The sequence below is a fragment of the Bactrocera tryoni genome, chromosome 5 (assembly GCF_016617805.1).
Source record: "Bactrocera tryoni isolate S06 chromosome 5, CSIRO_BtryS06_freeze2, whole genome shotgun sequence".
Lineage (NCBI taxonomy): Eukaryota > Metazoa > Arthropoda > Insecta > Diptera > Tephritidae > Bactrocera > Bactrocera tryoni.
The window spans coordinates 25,501,635-25,515,146 of NC_052503.1; positions in this window are offsets into that span (position 1 = coordinate 25,501,635).

Below are 13,512 nucleotides of genomic sequence, written 5' to 3' on the forward strand. Positions count from 1 at the left end.
TTTAAGACAGGCAAATAGATGTTTCATAAGGCAATTCAAAACGGATTGACATACATATGTATATCTGTTTAAGAATCATCAATCCAATAGAAAACCGTTATTTGAAAAGTAGGTGTGATTTTACTTTGATCTTGTTCATATTGAAATTCGTCGAGGCAGTTGTGAAAAACAAATGCTGGTACCAAATTTCAGCAGTTTAACTCTTTAAATGTGGTTGTTACGTACTTTAAGTCAGGCTAACAGGACATGTTCTTAAGACAAAGCAAAACGGATTTGCAGATATCTGTCTAAGAATTGTCAACAAAATAGTATTTCTCGAATATATTTTGTAATTTGAAAAATTTTACAATAACAATAAGATTTCAGTAGACCCACAGCGCTGTATTGGATTAAAAACGGTCTTTTATTACTATATTCATAGTTTTTTCAACCCGAACTTCTCTCTCCAGCTTTCATTTAACATTTTTATCATCCAATTTCTTGGCATGGTTCAAAAAAGCAACAACAATATAATAAACAAGCAGCATAAAGAGTTATTTGCAAAAAAGTGTTGGAGGCTTGGGTTCAAATGTTGTTAGCAAAGCAGCAATCATAACAAGTAGCACTTGAATTGTGCAAAGTTTCTCGACTAACATCTTCCTACACTTTGTTCTTATTAAACGCAAAAAAAAAAGAAATATGCAAAATACACTTTTTTACTCAATTTGCTAGCATGTGTTTGCGTGTGTGTCTAAGGTTGAGAGAGTGCGCTCCTACAAACGAAAATCCATGCAATTTTCAAAGTCAATATTTATTTTCATTTTCCATATTGACACACCTACAAGCTTATATACATATAACCATATATATATATATATGTATATGTATATGTGTGTATATATATATGGGCACTTCAGCACGTGCGCCTGTGGTTGTGTGCCAAACGAAAGGATTTAAAAAGAGAAAATGGAAAGTTTAGCGGCGCTTTATCATGGCCTAAGCCATATTTTTCCAGCTTGTGTGTGTCGTTATTGTTGTTGTTGTTCTTTTTTTCCTTAGCAAACCAACGTGCCAAGTTCAGCAGGTTATTCCGGCAAGTGTATTTGCTGCCTGCTGAGGATTTGCTCACACACACACACAGCTGAAGATAATTTCTTTAATATTCTAAGAAAAATCTTGCCAAAGAAGTTTGAAGAAGTTGAAACAAATTCTCAGCTTTGATAGCGGCAATTATGCTATTTCTTATCAGTAATGATAAGGAACAGCTGTGCTGCCACCCACACGCACACAAGCAACGGCAATTAGGGAAAAGAAGACATGGAGAGTTTCGGAGGAGCTAGATAAGAGAAATATGTATGTATGTGTGTAGCTACCAGTGTAATCGCACCGAAAAGTTTAGAGCTGAGCTAAAAGTGAATTGGTTAAATAATTATAGCAGAAAATAACAAAAACAAAAAATAAAATAATTTTTATATGACAATTTTGTTGGGGATATATATGTGGGAAGGTGCACAATAATTGTTAACAACTTTCAAAAGCTGCAACAAATGTGTTTAATGGCTTCAAAACATAAAAATTATGCATAAAATGTTAATTCATGGTATTTCTGGCATATGCGCCTTTGGATATACAACAAAAAAAATAAAATGATATTCCTTTCACATAATTTTGTTGATTAATTGCATATCCAAAGGCGCATATGCTGTAAAAATTTCCTGGGTATGTGTCACAGTGATGTACATACAAATATGTTGCTGCATAGTAACGATTTTATGCCAAAATATACAAATTAAGAAGCAACGAAAAGTAAAAAGTCGGCCATTTTTAATATGCGATGATCTGTAATTGCTAGATGTTATAATAGTGCTATCTCCCGATAAAAATAAAAAAAGTCAGATTTAGCAATTATCTTCAAGGTGTCAGAGGGAACTCTGGGCCAATAGTTATAGAGAAAAGTCCACAAAATAATTTGAAAATCAAGATTTATGAGGAGCTTAAAGTTGTTTGTATTCGTTTCGCGTACTTTACGATAACATTTATAAGTTTTCCTAACATTCATCATAGAACAAAATTCAACACAATTATGCTCATACCAAAGTTTCTGCATTGTATAAACTCGAACTTGTTTAATCTATTAAAAACGAATCATAAAATCAAAAAGTCATCTACGATCATAAAATGCTCGAATATTATCAATCAGCTTCATATGAATTCGACACAAAAGTGAACACTCATCCGCACTGGCTGACGCTGCAATCGTCTATAATATGTACGCCCTTCACATTTGAAAAGAAAAACAACCACCAATGCAGAGCAATATATCTGGCTATTCAATTACGTAGAAAAATACAAACCGGAAAAAATATACACCGATGGATCCAAATCAGGCGCTCTCACTTCATTTGCGGTAACAAACGACCAAAGTGTCACCATAACCGTTGGAATTTTACAAACCATTACATGGAGTACTATCTCTTTGCTGCCAAGACAGCATCAAGCTAATCAAGAATTTTCTAAAATTATCCACACATAGTATTGTAATATAAGAGCCGAAGGCCTCAGTAGCAAGCGCTTCAACTCAGTGAATTAATTATTTATAATTAGTTCTCTTGTAAATGAATAAAATTAAAACAATAAATGTGCATACATACATACATTTGTATATAATAGGCTGCTGCACAAGTACACTTGATATCAGCGAAGCAACGAATGACTTGCTGTATTAACAGCGCTTGATATCATTTACAGCAATATATGCTAGTGGTGAACTTAAATAGCAACGAAGGCAAAAGACACAAACAAACATGACTTCATCGGTTCTGTAAACAAACCGAACAGTACATGCTCTGTTTTGATGCTTAAAAGGCAATACAATGTAAATCATTCCCTTTATTGCCTAGCTCAAAAGCAACGAGTGCATTATGCACTTACTGTTAAAAGTGCGTGTTCTATGTATGAGAAATGAAAAATGTTAGAAAATCATTTCGATTTAAATTTAACTACATTTTCATAATCGAAATGCACTAAAAACTTATTCAAAACTATAATATGTAATAATAGTGTAATTAAAATAGTCTTTGTAATTTTATGAATAGCGGAAGTAAATAATGTAACTTATGTTATTAAGTACATAGGATTTTTTTGAATGATGTTAAATTTATATTAACACAAATATCCAACATTTTCTTAATATTTTATGCCTATTAAAAATACGTATTCATAACGAGGGAGATATAATATTGCATATCCTAAACATACATAAATGTGATAAGAAAGCCAACAATTAATAGTAATAACATGCACAAATATTTTACAGAAATATGGAAAATGTTTTGTTGCACACTGTCAAATTACTTGATTTTCATTGCCTTTGCCATTATTGTCTTCTACTGTAGTACTGTTTTTAGACAACAATGCTTGGAAAGAAAATCGTCTTGCATGTTATTGCATGTGCTCACATGAATTGTATCATTCGTTAAGAAAAGCTTTACAGAGTTATGTTAAACGAACGAATGACTTGAAACATGTTGGAAGTCGACTTGTGCAGCTGTTTATTACATTGTATGTTATTCGAGCATTCTCTAATACTTGCTTATATGTAGTAGTTAAAAAAAACTTATCCATCGAGCCAAATCTAGTTATGGGAGAGACATAGAAATACGGTAAAAAGCCTTAAACCAAAAGATAAAGACTTTTGTTAAATTAAAAATATATTTGTTAAGAAAAATGTGCAGACAAAAATATGCGGATATAGAATATACAAATTATATATACTTACATACCTTTATTTTAAGAAATTGTCGATGGAAATATCATTCTCCATTCACCTAAATTTTGTTCGATTACTGCTCCTAAATATGGCGCACAAAAATTTTCAAAATTTAATATATGTACATACATACGTATATTAAGTCATATACATAGTTACATATGTATGTATATATGTATGTACATATGTATATACAAACAAATTCTTTGTGAAATGCTCTCTGCTACCAATCGTTGCATCTCAACTTCAATTTCATTTCCATTTCATCTTTAGTTTACTTGTAATTTTAAGCGAGTGGTATATACCCTGCAGGACCATGTGAACTAGTCAAACAAACTTTCGCTCAAAACTGTTACAATTTGGTCCATTTTGAGTATGTAAGTGCTGGAACTGGAATTTATGCTAAGCTAGAAATATTTTGTAGTTATTAACAGTATGAAAGAAACTTTGAAATATTACAAAATAAATTATTTTTGGTAAGCGAGTGACAAAAGAACATTGAACTCTGTTAGCAGGTGGTAGCTGCACTGTAATATATCAGTAATGAAAGAGAGCGAGAAGAGTATAATATATTTTTGTTTACTATTGTTCGCTTTATTTTTGTGAAATCTTTCAGTACATAATCAAACCAAACCAAAGCCAAACTCGGAAATAAGTTGAGTAAGAATTGTTTTTTTCAGAAATTTTGTTATTTTAGCGAGTGTTTTCTGGCTCACTTATACAAAAAATATTATTTTGCAAAGAAAAATTTTTGATCTCGAAAATTTTTTGGTTTCGATATTTTTTTGTTTATTTAAGCGAGTGTTCTTTTGATGCTGAGTTTCAAAAAATAAAAGTATTTGCCTTAATATAACCATACACATTTTAAAAGAAGCCAAGAGACCCCAACTTAACTATTATTTCAACGATGACAGCCTTTTGAGCCGTATATTTGCCTTAGTCTGCTTCGATTATCGAATTTTTACTGGTCCGAGACATTAGAAAATTTATAAAGAAGCTAAAAATAAACATATCTGGGACTTAGATACATATATGTTATATGTTCTTGTATGGTATATAATTTTTGTACTGTGAGCAAGGTTCAAACACGTGCTTTATATGTATAAGTGTACGTTATCTTTATCCCCAGTCAAGTTTGCAGTGCAATGGCCGGGCCGCTCATTCAATATGTACCCCAGTCAATTGCGTTTCGGATATGTTTGCAGTCGTTCACACTCACATATACACAAACATAGGCACTTGAACTTCCTCAGATTTCGTTTTGTAGTTTTTTTCTTTGCTCCTGCCGCTTTGTTATTTTCATCCAGCTTATGCTTTGTTGCTTTCAACGACATTTAATGTGAGTTCTGTGCTTCCAGTCGGTTGAGCTTAGCCATCTTCTGCGTCATCTGCGCCGAGGTGCAATCCCAAGTGAGCGAGAAACATTTTTTGATTTCGTGATTTGCTGAAGGGGAATACCCAGCGCTATAGCTTAAGTATAACTGTATGTGCATGCAGATGAAAATGTGTTTCGAGGTGTTCGCGTAAATGCCAAGTGTTGTTACCTTTACACTTTTATTCTTCCACTTCACGACTAAAGTTTAGCTAAAGCTTCTTTATTTTTCTTTATCTTTACTTATCTTTTATTTTCGCTCTTGCTGCCACACTTGAACCCGTTGAACGTGCCGTTAGGTATTCCTTGTTGCAACAATCGCTCGTTAAATACATCGATGGATCCTTGCCGCAGGATAAAACATTTGCTGTAAGTGAGGAAATGTCAAAAGCGCAAACAAATTTAAATGCAAATTGAAAGTGAATCAAAGATATTGGCTCCAAAATGCTTGCGAAATTTGGAGTAAGTAAATTTAGCAGCATTCTAGTTGAGATAACGTTTTTCATGAGCTTAGATTTGGTGTTGCTTTCTTTTTATGCCCTGCCTGCGGTATAGTACTGTGGGCAAAATGTAGTAAGACTTTTTAATATAAATTTCGCTCAAAAACTCATTCGTTGAAATATTTGTTTTCAGTTGTTCAATAAATATTAATGTTTCGTATACGCTTGTCTTTCTAAAGTATATAAAGTGCAACATATCATTCAATCTGGTGCCTAAATTTTCAGAATGTGGGAAAAGACCTTCGGGGATAATATATTATTTTGGCACGAGCATGTGTTTTTGATTGGCACAAATTATGCAAAGAGAATTGAGAAGGTGTTGACAATGAACCACGTCCAGGACGGCCATCAACAACAACTGATCATGAACACTTCAATAAAATAAAGGAATTGATGCTTGAGATTCAACGATTAACAGTCAGAGATCTTACTGTTAGCATTGGAATATCGGAAGCATCATTGAAAATCATTTTGGAAGATCATTTGCGACTAAGAAAATAGAAAGCAATAGTGTTTCCAAAATCACACAATTTTTTCCTAAAAACGGCGTCGCTTCAACGTCTGTGAAACAATGTCTTCCGACTAGCAAGCTGTCATGAAACGTATTATTACTGCCGAAGCCGAAGCCGAAAAAACCACGTCAAAGCGAATCGAAAATCAAGGTTATGTTGGCAGTTTTCTTCGATTATCGTGGGGCAGTGCATTCTAAATTACTTCCGACAGGCCAAACTGTCAACTAAGTAAGAATACTATTTGAGTGTAATGCGTCGATTACCTGAAGATATTTAAAAGGAGGCCAGACTTATAGACCGACAGCTCTTGGTTTTTGCACCGTCGAATACTGAATTGATTCTTCTTGAGGTTTTCGCCGAATTTTAACCAATATCGCGCCGCAGCACCTTATTTGCCTGATTTAGCTCATTTTCAATGGCCTACTTTTGATTTGAACTAAGGTCCTGCCAATACGTGTACCCAATTCACTCGACTTGAGTCATAAACTTTACCTTCTTGTTTTCTTTCTTTTACCTACCAATTTCCAACTTTTCGTTCAAAGGAATGAAACCCAGAAAGTACAGCTTGCATATTTAGAAATCGGTTACAAGTGGTGTCAGTCACCGGTACTCAAATCTGGTGAATCCAGCGGTGGAACGAAAACTCTCATTTCGCCTTTGAGCAGAACATTGGGCCAAATGGAGATGCCAAGTCTAGCTAGGTCCTTCTCCACCCGGTCTTTCCAACGGAGCGGAGATCTTCCTCTTCCTCTGCTTCCCCCGGCGAGTACTGCGTCGAATACTTTCAGAGTTATAATGTTTTCATCCATTCGGACGCGTGGCCGTTGTCTCTTAATTCGCTGAACCATATCAATGTCGCCATATAACTCGTACAGCTCATAGGACTCATCGCTGCCTATGCGCAAAGGACCATGAATCTTGCGCAGAACCTTTCTTTCGAAAACTCGTAACGTCGACTCATCAGATCTTATCATCGTCCATACCTCTGCAGCGTGTAGCAGGACGAAGATGATGAGTGACTTGCAGAATTTGGTCTTTGTTCGTCGAGAGAGGACTTTACTTCTCAGTTGCCTACTCAGTCCGAAGTAGCACCTTATGGCAAGAGTGATTCTGCGTTGGATTTCGAGGCTGACATTGTTGTTGGTATTAAAGCCGGTTCCAAGGTAGGCGAAATTATCTACGGCTTCAAAGTTACGACTATCAACAGTGTCGTGGGAGCCAAGTCTCTTGAACACCAAACCCATTTGCTTCGATTCCTTATCCAGTCTGGAAAAAACATGGATGTTGAGGCCAATGATATCAATATCATCCGCGTACGCCAGCAGCTGTACAACCAGTAATTGAAGCCTTCAAAGTGCAAACATCCAGTAATTAAAAGTTGCCCTTTTACTCTGCGCTTTCGTTGTACATGTTATACGAGTAAATTGTATGATCTTAGCAAATTTTTCTCGTCGCTTCATATGAGATAAAGTTAAGAACGTTTTACCATGACATTTCTGATATGAGAAGTATTTTAGTTTTCTTCTTTGGCACAAAATTTTCGATTTCGTTTGCTTTCAATAACCTGTTGCAGAAGTTTATGGAACATTTCCGCATAATCCCTACATCTTCTGCCAATCCAACTATCTACATACCTACATTACTGCGTCATTAAATTATACTTGCAAAGTTATTGGTTCGTGAGTTTTCGTCGAAAGCACGAAAACAAAAAACGCAAAGAATTAAATAAGACATCATTGCTACTGGATATGCTGGAATCGTTTTCAGATATGACGTTGGTACTGTAAGCTGCCATTTCGTGATATGTAAATAAATGTACTTCGATATCCGTGTACGCACTTTTCTGGGGGCGGGAGTCGTACTTTAGTCGACTTGACGTTAACTTGGCCATTTGGAAAAACAATTCAGCACATTTCACTTTACTCTTTTCTACGTTTCAACATTTCAACATATTTTTTGTTTTTTATCTTTCGCTAAGAACTCACCCTATTCTCAATTATTGAGCGTGTGGGTTTTTTTTTGGCTTCCCCTTTAGAGCGTATAGTTCTGGGTAAAAATTGGAAAAGGTTAAATGATGTGGCGTTTACTTGTCAGATTAGACTCGTGCGAAACTCAATCGCTTGATTTAGGGGCAAGAAAAGGGTAAGTCAAACATTTTTCCATTTGCCGATGCCGTTGGTTCGTTGGTAATGGAAAAGAAATGTTGATTGCCAAGCTTTATATGGAATATTTTACTTTTGAAGGATAATGTAAAATAGCTAAATGAGGCAATAAACATGCGTATATACTTTATATATTCGTTTTTATACATTATTAAATGGCTTTAGTATATAACCTGCAAAAAATTTAGCAAACAATCTTTAAAGAAAGTACAGCGAGACTACTCGATATGCTGTAGAATTGGATATGAGTTGGTCACCAACATATACCTTTAAGACTTTAGGCTACAGTAAGGTATTGGTTCCACACAGATAACTTTAGGTGTATTTAGAGGTTTAAAATTATAAATAATATAATTGGTTTTAAAAATAAGGAAAACTGTTAACTTCGCCTGCACCGAAGCTAAGTCTTATACCCATCACAGGTACATTTCATTATCCTAATTTCGATCGCTCAACTTGAAAGCAACTATATGATATAGTAGTTCGATCTGAAGAATTTATTCGGAGATTGGAGTATTGTCCATGCCAAGTCTATTTATATGCAGATGTGTTTTATAGTGGACCGATATCGGCAGTTCTGACGAATGAGCAGCTTCTTAGGAAACAAAGGTTAGGTTGAGTTAGCTCATAAAGGCCGGTTCACGCCTTCACGCCATACATAGACTCAGTGGCCCTTAGTAATGCCTGGCGGCGGTTCAATTTAATTTGTGCTGAAGTATTCGTCAGCGACAGGAAGTCAATGTTATTTGCGAACTTTAAGAACGACCTGATGTTTAATACTGATTTATTATGGGTTCCCTAGAACTGCGAAGCTCCCAGACAACTAAGACGCGTTCTAGATAATGCTGGTCAGAAGCATAGGAGGTGTTCCAGCATTTCTCCTGCCCACTTTCCTGTACTTTCTATATGTATCGTCGTTACTAATGCCCATCCGGCTCGCATATGGCGCCAATAAGTTTTAACCTGTCAATAGGCCTACAAGCCTCCTAAGGTCATTTCGTTAAAAAAGGATTAAAAAGTTAAAAAGTTTTGGGTTTTTTCTTCAACACTCTGACATAAAATCTTAACGCTCCTGCATATCTTTAAAGCATTCATCTCACCCTGATCTGTCAGTCAGCCCTTTCGAAAATTTTATTACCTATCGTTATGGGTGACATACATATTTCATACATTGGTTCCGTAGCCAGAAGAATAGCACCTTTGAGATCCAGCTGCGAGCAATCGATTGGCTTGACATGAAGCCAGGAGAGAGCCCCATGTACCATAGATCCTAGTATCTTCTTACATGTATAGAGGGCACCATTCACCTTTTTTACTCTCTCTTCTACAGTGGGTTTCCACATCAGTGCACCGTACAAATTTAATCGCAGGTACTTGATATGCTGCTTAATTGTTAACTTAAACCCGCTGAGTTTTGGAGTTTTGATATCGGGATTTTGTACCTTCTTTTAAAGAGTACCATATCCGCCTTATAAGCATTTACTTCAAGGTTAGCCGATATCGATCAACAGCATATGATCCTTAGAGCGTTGTCCATCATGTTACTAATTGTGCTTAGGCACTTGCACGCCACTAGTATAGCTATGACATCTGTACAAGTTATCAGTTTCCAGTAGCTCATTGGCTACAAGGGGTCACAGGAGAAGTGACAGTAAACAATAGGATTTACTGTTTATGCTAATGTGAACAATCTGGCTTTGTTCTATTCCACATGAATCCTCCTACAGTTCAGCGGGAAAGAACGTGTGCAGAATTTGAGATTCATATCTCTAAAAATGAGGACATTTGGTTCAGGGTATAATAATACGGGTAGAAAAAATGACTGCACCGTAAAAGCTAGTCTCCTTTTGTCGACTTGCGAGTATTTTTGAGGTATTGGTAAGAGCTAGCAGTTCAATGGACCCTTTACGCTCCACCCAGGGCTAAGAAACATTCAAAACTCCACAGGTGCTGGCTCCTGAGTTCGCGCGATACACTTAGATCCTGTAGACTTGGGCCTTTTCTGGCAAGATAATCGGCCTTACAATTTCCGGAAAAGTTTAATATGGAAGTATCTTGATGCTACTGCTGGTGAGGTTATGTACTTCTAAATTTCCTTACTATCAGCGAGGTCAAGCCTTATATAGGAGCTCTACTTTGCAGAACTATATCTGCTACTACCTTGATAGAGTATTAGGTGTACGACTGATCCAATTTTCATGCGTTTGATTAATAGATTCACTTAAATCTGATGGCTATACTATATCGATATAAAAGGTTCGTCTTTTAAGGTCTTTCGAATTCCCTGAATCTCACAAGATAAATTAGTATTGGCGTCCGATTATATACCATTTGAGCAAAACTGAGCCGGACTGACAAAAAACTACATTCTAACATATTTTCATACAAATCTTTCTTATCGCCTTCAAAAAATGCTCACGAGCCAATACAAGCATGCCAACTCGGTTTTGTAAAAGATTCAAGACTTATGATATGAGTTTAGCCTTGACCAATATATACATATGTATGTATACCCAAAATTTTAACCAAAGTGTGCTGAATCGTTCCATAAAAGAGGTTGAGGTCCGCTACCATAACTATGACCCCAAAATGACAATTTTCAAAAACTGTTTCTTTAACTTCGTCGTAACCTGGAATGGATGGATGACTTGCATTATCATGATTATTAGGAAAATCTGTGTTCAGCCCACTGGAACATAAATGTGATCCGAGCAATTTTTATTTGTGTTGTTTTACGTGGGGCATCCCGAACCTAGCGCACAACCGTGAGGAGGTACGATTCGCTTTCTCACTTTAGCTCGCCTTCAAACGGATGTTGTTTGGCTACGTAGAGCAAACATGGTCTGAAACCGGAAGTCATGAACTTCTTGAGCTTCGGCCCATGACTCGATCCTCCATGCCAAATATACTCTAATTAATAAATGGGGATCACACTTCACATGAAAATAAAAGTAGATTTACCAGCTTAGGAAACAAAACTCTATAGATTATCTAACGCTCGCAATTTAAATTGACCGGTCCGAAGTCTTGAAATTGCTGATATTCAAAATAGAGCTTGTGATATCTGGCCCATACGACCATTCCATCTTCTGCATTATGCTATAGGCAGATAAAGATTTGAATTGGTTGAAAATTTTGTTAAAACCTTAATTGCTTTAACATCTCTAAGGTCTTGTAATTATTAAACCAAGCCATGGCTCTTCAACTCATCGTTAGTTAAGCCGAGAGAACAACAGAATTTTAACTAATTTTGTTGACATTGCCTACAGCTAAGAGCTAAGAGCAAGCAAAATGTCATTTCCAGTGGAATTAAGTTATGTACTTCTATCTAAATATTTTTCTGGGAAATTATGCTGCGGTTGACCTAAATTAATGCCATCTTTTGTAATATATATATGTACATACATATATATCAACCGGAGCATCATTTCCCAGAAATTTGGACACCATTTGGTCATAGTGTCCTATAAAGCAATTATGTATATTATGTATATAGGAGAGTCACCTTGATTAGATCTATAAACTTACATATCTACGTGAGCTGATATTAAGAGCGTTGTAAAAAATCTTCGACAACCCCCGTGTTCTTGTTTCACTGTTCATCATGTACCTTTTTTATCTTCCCTGCGATAATCCTTTTTTTTGTTTTTGTTGCTTCATCCTTTCTTGTCAAAATTCCACATATTTTTTTGTGTGGCATTCCAAAAATTACGTTTCATCGCTTTTTATGCGCTTGCAGCACTCCAGCTCGCTTACACATACAGACGCGCACGGCACTATTCATCTCCCAAAGCTGCTGGTGTCACGAGCTGTCAGGCCGAGCAGGACACAGCTGTGTCAAATTCTGTTATGCTTTTTGTTGCTCTCGCGTACACATAAGCACTCGTACTATGTCCTCACAACCGAGCGGATATAATCCTGTTTTACTAGTGTGCTGGGAATTATGCGATTGTGTGCCCTGTTTACTTATTAAATTTATGTAGGAATATAGGTATGTATGTAGTAGTAGATATGGCTTATACTATGAATATATATATTATTGTTTTAATTTTGTGTGTTCTCCTTCAAATTAATATTACTGAGTACATATGTATGTGCAAGTACAACATAAAATGTGTATGAGTTGTCTTCGATTTGCCAAATCTTTGAGAGTAGTGAATCGAAGAAACAACTGGTATAAATTAATAGGTATAGAGTAGCTACGACTATACCACGCACGCAATTGAGCTGTCCACAATTCTCTTTTATTGAATTCCACAGTTCAATTTATTTGACAAGAGAGGCGTCCTCAAGCAAAGTGCGTAGATAAGTGCCGAATGGAAGACCGCTATAAAAACTTAAATAGGTCTAACGACTATATGAGAGCTTTTATACTAGTGAGTCTGTTAAAATCGACCTAGGCGTCTTTTTTTTGTGGTAATCATTATCTGCCAAAAGTCTTTTGGCAACCTCAGATGACTCATGTCTCGGTCTACAGAATATACAAGTATATTTAAGTTTCGGATTTGGGTAGAAGTCACCGAGAATCAAATGTGATGAATACGACTTCCTAGTATCTTCCCTGCTACCTAAATTCTACATCCTTTGGACAAATTATGCTATTTTGGTACTAGTCAGGTAGCAAAACTTAAAGCCAAGTCAATAAGCATGAGATATTTTTCGTCGATCCAATTGGAGATGCTAAGGGCCTCAGCTTTGCTTCCTATCTAAAACAAAAAATTCCGAACACAAGTTTCTTCCACTTTTCAAAATTGGCCTATTGCACTGGACTAATGGATCGCAACGACATCGTACCTTCAATTGATGATTCCTAGGCTCGAAATAAAAATATGAGGGAAGCCAATTGCCATAGCTTAAAGAGAAATTTATTATTTTAAGACTTATAAGCGATCTCTGAAGACGCTAAAAGAAAATACTCTACATACTGCAATGATTTTGGCCTTCTCTGTGAATGAAATCTTAAACAAAATTTCTTGTAGAGGTTTTTGTCCAATGACCTAAGGTCGACAAAAATATTAAAAATTGATATCGATTTATATAAAAAAAATCGAATTTCCCCCAAACTCGCTCTCTACTCACGTCGCCTGCCGTCAAATTCCCACCGACTTTTTCCGACCTATTGTTCACCGAAGAGGTTTCCATCTAACTTCATATGTCTGGGGTAGCGGTCATTTCACTACCTGTAATTGACAACGGTTTCGTCATCCCAAACGCAGTA